Genomic DNA, 15,072 nt, shown 5'->3' with positions numbered 1-15,072 from the left:
AAAGTATTAAGATTGGTTTAAATAGACAAAACTTCAGCATCCAGGCCAGCAAAGCTACACACTAATGCAACATTGTTGCTAACACCAAAACCTTTCAGAATCCTCTTTGGAGAGACAGAAGCTCTGAGTTAAGAGTCAGATCTCAGATTGCTGCCTGAGTAATGTCGGGCAGGTCCTCTAATCTTCTCAGATATTTCCTCGGATGTGAAATGATGTTAATGACACTATTTAGGTAATGCTGCTGTGAGAATTAATTGGTCAAACAAAGAAAAGTGCTTGGCTTAGGGCTTGGCGTTTTCAAGAGCTCATTAAATGGGGCAGCTCTCATGTGATCATCTCTTTATGGCTCAGGCTTGTTTCTTTACACTTAACAGACTGCTGCCTTAGGTCTGTCTGTCTTCCTCTCTTGATGCTAAGCTTGCCACGAGTCCTTTCTTCAGAGCACACATCTCTGGGACTTCTCCCACCATGCTGTACTAGGCACTGGCTTTGCACATAAAACATACGTGGTCCCGGCCCTCCCGCAGTGATGGGTGTCCGATGGCCACCCCCTCGCAGGCGCTTTGCGTTCCAAGCAGACCCAGCTCAGTTGCCACGTTCATACTCTGGGCCTTTGCACCAGTTCCTTCATTTTAACTGCAGTTTCCTTTTCTCTTGTCAGATTCTACTAAAATCCACATTATAAGCAGTTTATACTGCTTATTTCTGGGTTGAAGGGCTTGTGGTATTTTGTTACTTCCTTCTTTGAGCCCATTGTTTGAATTATTGCAAAGATCAAGTGTCATATTTATTAAAAAAATAAACAAACCCAAAATTGTTATTTAAAAAAATTTGCCCGAAACATCGCCACTTCTGTGGAGCTTCCCTTTGCTCCTGGAACTGGATTCTTGTTCCTCTTTGTCCCCACGGCACCATGTGTGACAGCACCTCTCAGTTGTTGGGATTTGTTGTTTAAACGTTTGTCTCCCTGACTTGACTTTGAAGCCCTCCCTCGGGCGGGGACTGGGTTAGTTCTTGCAGTGCCTGCCTGACTGTAAGAGTTAACTGGGTCCCTCGAGACATTGTTCTCTTAGGTGCTTATTGCTGCTGTGAATTTATGACCTAAGTGCGTAACAGGGCGAGATATTGAGAAAGAAATCAGTGCCCTAGTCTTTTCTGCCTCCTGCGCACTCCTGGGCCAGAGGCAAAGGCCGACTCTGCACTGCCCTCCCTGCCTCCCTCCTAGGAAGGGCAACCTGAGGTCCTGTGTTGGGCCTTCTTTGCCCTAGGAAGGAGTTAACAGTGGCTTTTGTATTTCTGGGCAAAAAATAAAAAAACTAAAAAACAACAAAAAAATAGAAAAGAAAGAAAAAAGAAAAAGAAAACACCCAGATTGCCCTGTGTGAAAGACAGCTGTAGCCAGACTTTGGTTTTGAAGGTCTGGGAGCTCAGACAGCTGCACGGGATGACAGCTAGAGCCTGGATGACAGCACCCCTCACCCCCTCCTCCCTCATTTGCTTGTGTCCTGGAGGCCTTCTCCAGTCCAGGCAAGTCTGAAACAGCAAACAAAGACAGCCAGGACCCTCCTTTTAAGTTAAAGTTGTGAGAGAGCAGGGTTAGGACGGAAAGATTTAGAAAGGACAAAGATTTCTTTTACTTCTCAGCTCCCTGCCACCACTCCGACCAAGGACCTTGGGAAGAGTGAGGAGGACTTGGAAGCAAGGAGTGTGACCAGACTAGGGCTAGTTTCTGCTCCCTGGGCTAAGCCCCAGTGGAGGAGGCGGGGTGGCCTTGAGGACGGGTAAGAGAGCCCTTTCGTTAAGGCTGGTGTCCTGAGGGCTGGCAGACCTCAGCCTACTTGGTCCTTCTGGAATTCCACATTTGGCTGCTTCCTCTTTAGTCCTGGCAGCTCTGAGCAAATGCCCAGTGACAGCCCGGTCTTCCCTCAGCCCCAGAGCTGTGAGGGAGCTGGCTTCATCCCCCCAGCCCCTGCGAGCAGAGAGGCTCCAGCTGGAGGAGCCACTCTGCAGCAGAGGGAGCAGGGCGGGGAGGCGCACTAGGAGTCAGATGAGGTCACAGCGCATCTCAGAGGAGGACCCGCCGGCCGAGGGCCAGCCTGCATGACCACAGGACTGAGAAGGCGCAGGTCCAGATGGCTTTTCCTTTGTTCCCTGCTTGTGTGAGTGAATTAAATACCATTTCAGTCATTTCATTAACCAGGGCATCCTGAGCGAGCGGGGGTGGCAAGCAATATATCTTAATTTTTTTGAGAAGGCATTTTCTTCCCACTCTTTTGTGTCATAGGACAGCAGCATGACAGCAGGGCTTGAGCGTCTCTGTGTCCCTTAGTGTTAAGCTAGGCCCACATGTGGCCTGTGTGCGGCTACAGCTGCACTGTTGTTCTTCCACCCCTCCCTGGATCACAGCCACACAAGAGCCAGAGGAAGCCCCTTAAACTGTAAGATCCATCATTGCCGTCCTCGGTTAAAACCCTTCAATGAATTCCTATTACATGAAAGCCAACCTCTTATGGGCGTACAGTTTCTGTGTCCATTTCCAACCCTCCATCCCTGAACTTATCTTCTTCACTTTCCCACTTCGTCACTCAGTTCCAATCCCTGGCTTCCATGCATGTCCTCAAACAAAGCAATATGGCCTGCCTCAGGGCCTTTGCACTTGCTGTGCCCCTTCCCTGGAACCCCTTTCCTCCACGTACTTACCTAGCTCACTCTTTTACTTCCTTCACTTCTCTTCAGAAAAGTCCCTTTGTCAGAGGCCTTCCCTGACCACTCTACAAAAGAGCAACTCTCCTGCCCTGTCCTGTTTCCCGTGCCCCACTTTACTTTTCTCTTTGGTCCTTGTCACCATTCAACATGCTATGTATTTACTTGTTTATTTTGTTCCTCCTCCACAAGACTAAATTCAAAGAGGTCGGGGACTTTTTGTTTTGTTCCCTGTTGTAGCCCCAGGGCATATACCACAGTGCCTGGCACAATAAATACTTGTTGAATGAATGAATGGACCAATATCCAAGTAGAGAAGATGAGACCTGAAAAAATGACTAGCAGGGGCCTCTCAGAGATCTTCGTGAGTGCCAGCTATCTTGCTGCTAGATATGGTTTGATTTAGAAAAAAGGAGAAACAGATGTCTTGTACGTTAAGGGCTGCAGAACGATTTCTTTGCTGCAGGTGTAAGGGTCTGACGTCCGAGTGAAGCCTGCTGGCACTGCGTCAGGGTGTGGTGGTGCTCAGTTCACACACAGTACTGCTGCTGTCCAGGGAGACAGAGCACGGAGGGAGCGACACCCTCTAGCCATCCCCCACTGGTAGTAATAGCCCTTTTAGACACCAGCACAAGAATGGAGAGTGTCAGAGTTGGAGGGACTCAGGCCACACAGCAAACGAGCAGCAGCGTCAGGATTATAACCCAGGTCTTCTAATTCGCAGACCAGCTCCTCCCACCAAAGCCCAGATGAGCCGTCTTTCTTCTCTCTAATCTCGTGCCATTCCAGTGGGTTAGATCTCTGGATTCCCAAACGACTACTGTTTCCAAAACACATTCCAAAGCAGAACTGGCCAGATAACACTCTCAGCAGGATGGACTACAACTGCTAAGTTTTACTCTATATTATTTGGGCTTACATTGATCATTATAATGGGAGGCAATCAAGACAGGATCCAAATTAGGCTTGCTTGTGTGTTTAACCACAACTCGTTGTTACATTGTCACCCAAGTTGGGATCATTTCTGCGCTGATTATTTGGTTTATTAATTAGAACCTTAACATTTCCAAACCAGTGGATTTAAGGATGTCTAGTTCATAGGGCGCTATATTTTTTTTTTTTTTTTTTTTGGTTCATGGTGATTTTAAGTCTTTTTTTTTTTTTTAAAGCTACAGCTAAACTGGAAGCCAAACAGTTAAAAAAAAAAAAAGCTACTTTTGTTTGAACACCTGTGGGCTCTGAATCACTGCTAAGGATTCCCTTTCAGGTCTTCAACGTGTTCAAAGTGTAGTTTAAAAATCATCGATGTAATTCAACTGTCTCAGTTGTAGGGGTGGAAAATCAAGCCAGTCAAGAAGCAGTTCAGGACACGTGTCTCCTGCCTTCCAGGCGGCCATGCATCAGGATTTTACTCCATCCAATTTTTCTGTTTAAGCTCTTCCACCAAAGGTGAGCAGAAAAACATTCTAACCCCTTCTCTCTCCTAACTGATCAGCAGCAGTTTCAGTTCAAAGGTTTAATGACAAGTAGACGCAGGAATTCTTGACTCAAATGAAGGGCTCTGAATTACCATGGCTGAAGGCGACCACTAGTTCCCAGCCCTTCCCTCCCCGCTTTCACTTCCTCTTTCAAAAAAGATGTCATATATATTTGGTTTAACTAGAGCCAAGAATATGACAGTCTGGAGTTAAAAACAAACAAACAAACAAACAAAACAGACCACAGTCTTTCAATATGGTATTCTTGGGTCTAGTGCAGCAAGAAAATTTAACTTGATCAGTTGTGCTGCTTGGAAGATGGTCTGTGTGGCCTTCAGCTCAGGGGACATCAGAGAAACCAAGTCGTGCCTGAGCCTGAACTCAGGGACCAGGTCTGTCTGAGAGTAGAGACGGGGACACCTGGCTCTGAGTGTGAAGGCACTGGCCACTCAGATCACGTATTTCATAAGCAGAAGTCATGAAAATACTTGATTTCATGAGCATAAGTCAAACTTCTGGTTGTAACTGAGGCTCCCAAACATGTTAATCATTGAAATTCTCATTGTAATTAAGTGTGAGGTGGCATCCTGGTTTTGACATCAGCCTCTAGGGAGATGACACTGGGAGGACACTCCCGCTCCCTTCTGTGTGTGCGTCTTTTGGAGATTGGGAAGTGTTCTTTGAAACAAATTTTAGAGAAGAACTTATGATTAGTTCCATCAGGACATGGGCAAGCCCAGAACCTAGAAGTCACTGTCTTTCAAGGCTAAAAGTATTCCGACCTACGAACTAGCAGGTTATTACGTCTCGTGGCTTAGGTTCATACTGGGGACAACTGGATGTTAATGGCACCACACTGAAAGATATGTAACAGATGCACGTGTTTTATTTACAAAACGGTTTCCAAGTTTGCTTGTAAAGGACATACCATTTGTATCCTCCATCCTGCTTTCAGTGACTTGGAGGCCAGGCCCTAAGAGACCCGGGTCGGGAGTTGGTACCCAGCTTACTGGTACTCAGTGAGTCATCCTCGTATTTGCCAGAGTAAGACAGGGAGTTGCCTGGTTGTGTGTACACTTGAGGGAGAATCAGTCAGTCTTGGTGGAGAGCTTCAGAGGAACCCAGAGACAGCAGTGGGAAGATACGGTAGCTGAGAAAGGGAGACTCTGAAGCGATTATTAAAGACTGAGGGCACTGGGAGTTCGAGATTTGCAGATACCAACTACTGTATATAAAACAGATGAACAGCAAGTTTACGCTGTACGGCACAGAGAGCTGTAGTCAGTATCTTGTGGTAACTTCTGATGAAAAAGAATATGTAAATGAATATACATATGTGTATGTATGACTAAAACATTATGCTGTAAGCCAGAAATTGACACAACATTGTAAAATGACTATACTTCAATTAAAAAAAAGAAGGCAAATTTAAAAATAATTTTAAAAAAAAAGGAAAAAAAAAGATGGAGGGCAAAGAAATAATATTTTTTAGAACTGTGGGGAGGGAAAGATGGAAGAAAGGAGCCTGCTTTTTTCCACATGGTTACTCAGGCCTGAGGAGCTGAGCTGGCTTCACACCCCATTAAACCAACGCCTTAGGATGCGCTGGTCTCTGCCAGAAGGCTACTTTAAAGCTCACTTTTCTCCACGCTTTACTGCACATGCTGGAGTTAGGAGGCATGGATTCTTAAGATCCTGTTTGGCACAGCAGAGAGACACAGGCCCAAGAAAGGCAAGGTGAGACTAAGAGGAGAAATACACGGCCCGACTTTAGAAAAGACTGTAAGGGGGGGGGGGTGGGTGTGTGCACGCGCGCACGCGTGTGTATTGTGTGTGCGTATGTGTGTGCGTGTTCTGCACCCCTTTTTTAGGGACGGTATTTGGGAGGGAAGCTACAATGGAATTAACAAGACGTCAGTTCTGTATTGTGAATGATTTCTGTTGTCAGTAAGTCCCAGCCCCGTTTGTTTGTTTGGTTATTAAGTATTTTCTCCCTCATATGTTTCAAAGGAAACTAAGCGGGCAGGGTGGCTGTGCCTGTGGAGGGCAGCCTGGGACAGTGAAGAAACGCGGGGCTAAGACTTCTCACTACAGAAGACTTTTCAATCAAGGCTGATGGCTCCTTTGGAACCAGCCTGTTCAAACAGCTGGGAGAGTCTGTGTTCTTCTTCAACATCATACTTTCCTAAAAGATCCTGGCAAGCTGACGAAGTTCTTTCTTTCCTCAATGTTTTAAAACAGAGTAGGGAACTTGACTGTGCATCTAGGTGAGAATTGCTGGAAGGCGTTCTGGGTACTGGGAAGGCGATATGAAAGCTCAGAACCCAAATGACCTGCCAGGAAGCTGTTTTGACCTGAAACTAAGGCCTCATATCAGTCATGCTAGAGACCCAGGGAACATGGAGCGACTGAAACAGACACGCACACAGATAAAACCCAAACAGGCAAATAAAGCAAAAACCCCTCAAACAAAACAAAGAACCTCCCCCAAAAGCACCTTTGGGAAGATGGGGACTGGAGAGCCCCAGAAGAAAGGCAGGAAACAGCGGCTAATATAAGGGAAACCAATTTTCCCAACAGGCATTTTGTTAATAACAACAACAATAATAAAAATAAAGCAAAGGAAAAAAAAAAAAAGATAGGACCACCAAGAGCTTTCTCACCCTTCCACATTCATCCTTTCTCAAAAGCTCCAGCTTCACAAGGCCCTGACTGTAGATTCTAACCAAGGAGGGCAAAGCAAAGCCGTCCCCCAAGGGAAGGAAGCCGGCACCAGGGCTGCAAGTCACCAGAGGGAAACAGCGGCCGAGAAGCATGCCAGGGGCCCGTGACAAGCTGAGTTCCGGGCTCGCAAAGATGGGCTCTCGGCCTGCCTGTGGCAGACCCCTTCTCCACTTTGACAGCCAGTGCCATCAGCCGAGTGGGGCACACACTGAGGACAGCACAGTTACAAGTGGGCATGGGTTTTATTCTCAGTGCACAACAGTGTTGTTTTTGCTCATCAGCAACAGCTTTATTGGTTCCAAAAAATGTATCCTTTTTTTCCCCTTTTCTTTTAAAACTCCCCTTCTATTTTTCCCGTCTCAGTGGAACAACATATTTGAATTTCAGATTTGCCAATTTATAGCATATTTTTTTCCTAAGAATCATATAACTACATGCAAAACATTATACAGAGAGCTTAAATAATATCAAAATGCAAATGCAGGTGGGGCGCCCTGTTTGCCTGAACTGCAAATGATGGCAACACACACTGGGGTACGCATTGCTTTGATGTCATCATTTGTTTGTTAAGTCATGCAGACCACAAAGGCCAATCTTTTGTCTTGTTTTTCCCTTTTATACAAAAATACCAGTGCTTGTTATACTAGTTACTTAAAAAAAGAAAGAAAGAAAGAAAGAAACTCAAAATTCCTATCTGCGTGCTGATTTGAAAAGAACAGAGCGAGGTTTGTTGGCACATACACACGGCACATTCACATATGGGGAGAAAGACATGAACCAAAGGCCAGTTCCATCGGAGGGGGCCCCCCTCCCTCCGTCTCGGAGGAAAGCGGACCTCAGACCTGACGGCAGGGCCGGGAAGGTAAAGGCCGGCGCTGAGCTCAGCGCAAGGGTGTCTGGTCTATTCTGAGGAAGAGGCTGGAATGGCTTAAGAAGAGCAGGCATTTAGAAGTGCCCCTCGCCTCCCCGCACCCCCCCCCCACAGTGAGGTGGTCCCCAGTTCCGAGGAGTGAGGAGTGAGGAAGGGTGCACCCTGTGTTGGCATCATAAGCTGCTTCGATCACTAGGCAAGGAAAGCAAGCGAGAAAGGAGGTGATGTATTTAGAGGTGTCCGGCACACGTGAGCTTGCCACGGCCCTCTGGGTTTTCGGCAGTGAGGTAATCACTCAGATTTCACTGGGCAAGCTCTCCCTTCTGAAGCTCAGTTGGGAGAAGAAAGCCAAGCCTCAAAGAACTTACAAGTGCCAGAGGGACTTCTCAGTGGTGTCTCTACCGCCTTAGAGATGAGGGAGTCATTTCAGAGGGCAGAGGACACCTCTGGGAAGGACCTAGCCCCCATACTGTCATCTAGGGCTAGAACCAGCCTTTATTTTTCCACTTAGAGTTCTCTCGTCTAATAGATTGTATGAAACTTTTCTAGGGGAGGGGAAGAAATCTCAAATCAGATCCTTGCCAAAAAAAAAAAATCACTAATTGAAAAATCCAGGGGCAACAGGAGGTAAAAGAACCATAAAAAATGCAAACCCCCAATCAGAGCATCCTGGCAGCCGGTGTCATGGGTACCACTCTGACAGCTGTTCACAAACTGCAAGTCTAACCGAGGTCCCTGGTCCTGATCACTAGTGCCTGGTACCCATCTCCATGGGGGTGCACACTCGCTTCCTGCCGGCTGTCCCTTCTTCCTGGATGCATTCCTTCCCAGCAGTGATCTACTGCCCATTTTTCTAGGTTTTTCAAGAGAAGACTCTAGGATAATATTTTTCCCTTTTCCCCATCAGACTCTTTTCAGATCCAAAGCACCATTTTGGGGGGAAGCTTTATTAACTTCTTCCATATTTATTTACTGTCAGCTGGATCACTGAAACTAAATAGAAAAAAAAAACTTACATAAAAAAACATGCACATAAACACTTCAACTTAATTCCATGTCAACAAAATTTATATTAAAAAATTCTAGAACCCAACGAATTTTTTTTTCCCCTTCAGTATAAAGATGGCTGTTTGGAGAAAAGGAATATGGTGCATTGGTTTTAAAACCAATGACAAAATGACAAAACCTGTCACGTCTAACAGCTGGTTATGTGCGCCCCTCCCCAGGCTTACATGACAGCACTTTATTTTAATTCCTTTAAACAAAACACATATGGCTAACTCAAAAAATATCAGTTTCTGATCTAAAGAAAACTATTTTTTGCATATTTCTGTTTTCTCTCTTACTATGGAAACTAGAATACACACACATAACCATTGACTTTAAACAGGCACCATGAGAGTCTTTTGGGAGCAGGAATGAAAAAACAGCCTCCAGAGTTTATTCTAAAAACTGATCTGAGGTAATACAAGACTCGACAGAACTAAATCTTCCAATGTAATTAATAAATATATATGTGAACACCTAACAGCTTGGGTTGAGCTGTCTTTTCCCCCATGAGCATTTAAGACAGAGAAAAGATCACTGAAGCATGGAACCTTTACAAACCCAAATCAAATCTGGTGGATTGTGTAGTAATGGGATGTGTCGGGGGGACTGCTCCTTTAATTCTTCCATCCTAGGACAGCTCAGATGAAAAGGGTGAGGGAGGAGGAAGAAAAGGCTGGAGAGGATAGGTTTCGGGCACCTGACTCTCCCAGATGGAAACATGGCAGTTTGTAAGAGCCTCGAGCCCCTTCTCCCTACTCCCACCACTCAAGGAAGAGCAGGGCAGGCTTCACTTATCTCGTAGGAGACAGGAATTGGCAGACATGAGTTGACCCCTGCACAGGAGAGCGCACATCACCATCAGCAAGGAGGAACATTAGAGGTCCTGCAGACGTGGCTCCACCTCACCCCATTGAGGGAGGGAGGGAGGAGAGGGGCTTCTCAGGGTGGGTCCCTTTGCTCCTTTAAGTCAGCAAAGTGTCACTGGAGCTTCCCACTTTGGATGCATATTTTCAAAATCAAAATGTTTTAAAAGTAGATAACCTGGCAACAGCAGGAACACATTCTTACCAGCTCTCAATTGCTTCCAAAGGACCCTGTTAGCAAAGAAACCTATTTGCCTCTAGCACTAAATCAAGGGTTCCACTGGGGCCATAAGGGAGGATGGTTAAAGTCTACTCCATTCATCCACGCCCTTTCCATTTTCTGAATCATTACAACTTTAAAAAAAAAAAAAAAAAAAAGAAGGAAGCCAAGGAAAACAATGGTCACAAGAGACCGAGAGGCTGCGGGGAGGTCGGGCTGGAAGGGCAGGAAAGGTGAAGCACTCTAGGTGTAAGTTTTCAAAATGGAAAAATTGTTTTAAAACAATCACTCCCTCAGCTGCATCTACACCTTCCATTCCTACCTGAACACATTTCATGTGAGGATGTTTGTGGCTCTGAACCCTTAAATGAGCTTGTAAACGGCGCAGATGCATAGGGTCAAAAACCCAGACGTCAGGAGACTGGTGACATAGATGTGAATACTGGGGAGCATCTGGGCTGAGGTAGATGCCAAGACGATTGTCACCACTTCTTCAAAAGTGACAACTGATAGACCTAGAGTCGGTTCTACCATTTGTTACCTACTTGGGGTCGAACAGGGTCCTGGTACAAACCCCAACTCAAGTTTAAGTCAAAATACTTGTAGGTCTGTGCTCTTCCCTCCTCACGGTCAGGTGGGGGTTCAGACACGCTTGGGAGCAGCTGACATGACAGTGAGAAGTCCCATTCTCACCGTACTGAAGGGAGAGATACAAAGGGCAACAGGGTGAGCAGGAACGGGAGTCAGAGAACCCAGTTCAAACTGATGTCTCCAGGCTGTGCAGAGGGCTGTCCGAGTGGGAGGCAGCAACCTGCACTTGGCTGCAGTCCACCGCGTTGTTGTTTCTGTTGGCATATGGAGTGACCTCCCCATCCAACGGGGCCATGCTAGTCCCAGGCTTAGAAAACTTCTCAAGACCTTCCTCTTCTTGCTCATCCATGAGTGGTGTCCGTGGCCCCTCCTCATCTATGGTGAATTCGGGGTGGGTCATGAAGTTGTGGATGGAGTTCTGGTTCATGGGTTTCTGAATGCTTTCGTGGAGGGAACTATGGAACGCTTTGACCACTTTGATCTACGCCAGGGAAGGAAAAGGAGGGTGAGAAAACACGGAGGTGAGAATTGGCTCGTAGAACAAGGAACTGGGTGGTTTGAAGAGAGAAACAAAACCCAAACTACAAAACACTACTGCTCAAAAAACCAAAACCAAACGTATGAGAAGAGATCATGAAACACTAGAAATGTCACGTGGCTCAAATTTCAAGCACTGAGGTGGGGTGGGGAAGGTGAGGCATGGCAAACAACTAGAATATTTCAAAAGCTGCATTAAAACAAAAAGTAGAAAATCCAAAGCAAAGTTAGCATTCCCAAACAATCCACTCTTAAAACGGAACAGAAAACAAAAGATTCGTTAGTTCTTTTGGATGGAGGGCAAGGACATTAGAACCAGGTGCAAGTTAATAGCCAAACTTAAAAGATGATTCTGACACGTGGGCTTCCGTGTTGAGGCCAAACATTTTGTGAATGTGGAATGGAAAAATCACACATTGCAGTTTAGTTATCTGTTTGAAAACCCTCGAAGAGCCAAACACGTATCAGTTTGCACACAATACACTTTGGGTGGTAAGTGGCCATGAACACCGTGCAGCAAGGCAGACAAGCCGACCCTCACTCGTGTCAGCAGATGCAAGGAAGCAGAGCTCTCGTGCGCGCTCCCAACAATTGCTGTTTCAGTCAGGAAGCATGCACGTGCTCACAGTCCCACACTCTCCGCCACGTTCTCCTCCCCCGGAGAAAGCAGGACTCCGCTCCTTCCGCCCCTCCCCCGGAAGAGGCGGGTAAGACACAGGCATCAGAAGATGCCTTCCTCCCGGCACTGACGGAAGGCTCATGCTCTCAGCCCAGACGAGGCTGGACGCGTGTGTCCCCGTCCCTGACGCGTAGCAGCTGTGCCCGGTCGTGCAGATTTCTCCAGCTGTTTGTAAATGGTGAAGACGAACGTGATCTTATGTGGGGAAGGGAAAGGATGGCACCAGGAGAGAAACCACCCGATCCGGGAGGCAGTGCTCCACACAAGGGGCTTTCCTGATGGGGTGGTCCAAGAGGACGGAGGAAACAATTTGTCAGCTGGGAAAAGGGAAATGCACTGCCCTATAAGTGTCAAAACCTTTGTTCTACTGCACAACAGAGGAAGGGGTTGAGTCACTTTAGAGAAGAGGGGAGAATGGACCGTAATTAATCCCTGTGCCCAGCCTCTGCCTTATCCACAGGTTCCAGCTCCTTTGGGAGCTGCATTTCGGACCTGCAGGTCTCTCTGAGGTATGGTTTAGAACTTGAGTTGGCAGAATTGAGGTGGGGGAGAAGGCTGGATCTTGAGAGGTCGGGGAGAGAGGCCAGGGGAGAAGAAAGCGGTTGTGGGGCTGTGTTGGTTGTTGGGAGGTGGCCGATCCTAGTCTGGTCCCAAAGTTCTTCCCTCAGAAAAGAAATGGAAGTGACACAGGAGAAGCTGTGGAGGTGAGGACGGAGCTACGGAGACATGATGAGGGCTGGGGCAGGGCACATCTTTCATGACTCTGCTCTTTAAGCAAAGAGCATGTTCCTGGAGAAGAGGCAGGAATGTGGAGACAGCAGAGCACACAAAGCGGCAGGCAGATACGCCGGCCGGATCGCTTGTCCCAGTGTTTCCTATCACTGTAGAAAACCTCCAGAACAATGCACAAGGCAGGTGCACTGAAGTTGTGTCCCTGTCGCTAAGGCTTGCCTGACCTTGCCTCACTCCACAACACACTGGCTGCCCCACCCAGGACGGAGGGTGCTCAGAGCTCAGAAGGCAAAGGACTCTTTGCGATTCAACTGAATCAGCTCAGCACCTTCCACTAAGAAGACTCAAGGAACCCGGGCACACAGTGAGCATGCTGCACAGAAAGTAAGGACCTACTTGTCCTCGTTAGGTGAGATCAGATGGAATATGGGTTCCATCTGGTTTTTAGGAGGTCCCAAGTTTTCATTGATCGATGTCAAATCATGGAGCAAGGCACCTTGGATTCAGGGAGCCCAAACCCAGGGCCCTCTTCCCTTGCCTGGGTCAAGAGATGGACCCAAAGCCATGCTGGCGCCTGTAGGGCTGGTAACACAGCTCATGCTTCTCACTCACTCCTGAGATCTCAGCATTGCTAACAAATGCTACAGGACAACAGGCGCCTTAATACCATCAGTTGATCATCTTCAATGTCAGTGATTTTTCAAACTTCCTGCTTCTATTTTTTTGAAGTAATTGAATACTTTGTTAACACAATTACATGTGCAGCCCACTCTAGAAAACAGATTTTTAAAAACGGGTTGGAGTGAGGGTCTGGGGCCCCGTTTGCTGGCTCTTCCTCTCATCTGCTGGGGCGATCAGTAACACCGGCACAGGCAAACATAAGGGACATGAAAGTGAGCTGGGGATGGAGATGGAAAAAATGGGGACAATTTCTTCTTTGGGGGAGCAAGGAACAGCCATCCAGCTAGATTGCAGGACTTCAGGAAGCTCACGGGAAGAGGAGTCAGTGAGCTAAGGAGAACCATCTGGTGGCTGGGCGGATGGAGAGAAGGGTGAGGTGCGTATAGGCCGTGGGTTGTGCTCAACTCCAGCACTGGTCCAGAGACTACATAACACATGCTGATGAGCTGTCATACAGCTACATCGCCACCAACCCACCCCAGGTGGTGACATCTACCCTCCCCGATGCATGGCGCCTGATGCATGAGCAGCGTATGGGAAACAAGACACAGACAGTGAGGCGGGTGCTGTGAAAGTTTCAGGCACTCTCCACTCAGCCAATCAAACCTTCCTTCCCCGGTCGTCATCTTCCCAAGTCTCTGGGAGATGCCTTTTTGGGGTCCCTGTCCTACAGATGAGAGTGGATGACGGAAGGGCAGTTCTTTCTCATGACTCTCCCCAAGCAGGCTGGACCTCAAGTTAGGTATGAGCGCTCAGGGCCACTCTCTGGAGCTCAATGAATGGGCAGATGAGGACTCCATTTCCACAGCTGAAATTCTGTAGTTTTCTGCTCCTCTTTCAGAAACCAGGGGAAGAGAAGGGTTTGGGGACCTTCTTATAGAGCGAAATCTTAAGAGATTTATCTTCTGAAGGTTAGATAAATAATTGAACTCGTTTGGAAGTCTGGAGTGGGAAAGGGGGTTTTCAGGTGCACGCCTGTAACTCCTAGGCCCTCCAAGCAAGGAGGCCGAGCTGGAGGAAGGGCGGGTGTGGCCGGCCTCCCCTGATTTCCCAGTCTCTGAGGGTTGGAGCCACACCCTCCACCAGCAAATCCACGTGCGCCCAGTGGGCTGTCTGCTGCTTAGTCTCCTTCCACCTTCAAATCACGAAGGCAGCTGACACTAACCCTTCCTAACAGAGAGGCATGACAAAAAAAAGAACAGAAACCAGTTGGAAGGATAGGGCAAAGCTGGAGGAAAAAGGGCAACAGGAGAGGAATATGGAAGGATTAGGGAGAGAAAACCTTGCCTATTTGCAGAGTAAGACTTACTTAGTTCTTTGACTGCCTTTGGGCCTAAATATGTATCTATATAAATGTCCTCTCCCTCTGCCCCTCACATGAGAACACTTAGAATCGGCCAAAAAGACAGCAGATAGTCTAAGTCTGTCAACCTCCACACGCACAATCAAGTGACCCGCAGACAACGCAGCTGTTCTTTCTCTGCCCCACCTGCCAACCCTGGGGCGGGGGTCGCTGGAACTAGGGGAGGGAGAAATAGACTGAACACTCAGATATTTGAAGCCCACAATACACTTCATACAGAGAGGCTCCTTCACCAAGTATCTTAATAGCACTGTCAGCAAAGAACCTGCGTCCCACTTAAGGAAGGTAAAATGACCAGAAATAGGAAGGCGTAAGCATTAGCAAGAACCTAATAATCTACCAACCATCCACCAGATCTTAGGTAGCGCTCTGGCAGCATTCCAGCTGACTGGCTGAGAAGGGGGTTCCTAAAGCTTTCTGTGTGAAATAAGAAATGAAGTGCTGGCTATAGGTGAAACTAATCAACTGGAAGAAAGGAGAAAAGAAGAAAGAAAAGAGAGAGAGAGAAGAAGAAAAAGAAAGAAGAAAAGAGAGAGAAGGAAAGAAGGAAAAAGAAGGAAGGAAGGAAGGAAAGGGGAAG

The 15,072-nt window shown here is 47.2% G+C and overlaps 1 protein-coding gene and 1 long non-coding RNA gene across 17 annotated transcripts in view; one reads left to right on the top strand and one right to left on the bottom strand.

Moving 5' to 3' along the window:
* LOC116659297 overlaps nt 1-15,072 on the top strand; it is a 72,332-nt gene that overhangs the window by 2,099 nt on the left and 55,161 nt on the right. For both annotated transcript variants that reach the window (XR_004314619.1, XR_004314618.1), the window contains one exon: nt 4,035-4,152. This is a non-coding gene — a long non-coding RNA (uncharacterized LOC116659297). The remainder of the gene's footprint in view (nt 1-4,034; nt 4,153-15,072) is intronic.
* LOC106730998 (coiled-coil domain-containing protein 144B-like) overlaps nt 10,519-15,072 on the bottom strand; it is a 41,424-nt gene continuing 36,870 nt past the window's right edge. For all 15 annotated transcript variants that reach the window (XR_004314567.1, XR_004314565.1, XR_004314572.1 and 12 more), the window contains one exon: nt 10,519-10,529. The gene's annotated coding sequence lies outside the window, so the exon portion shown is untranslated. The remainder of the gene's footprint in view (nt 10,530-15,072) is intronic.

The sequence above is a fragment of the Camelus ferus genome, chromosome 23 (genome assembly GCF_009834535.1).
Source record: "Camelus ferus isolate YT-003-E chromosome 23, BCGSAC_Cfer_1.0, whole genome shotgun sequence".
Lineage (NCBI taxonomy): Eukaryota > Metazoa > Chordata > Mammalia > Artiodactyla > Camelidae > Camelus > Camelus ferus.
This window is presented reverse-complemented; position numbering and strand designations above follow the sequence as displayed.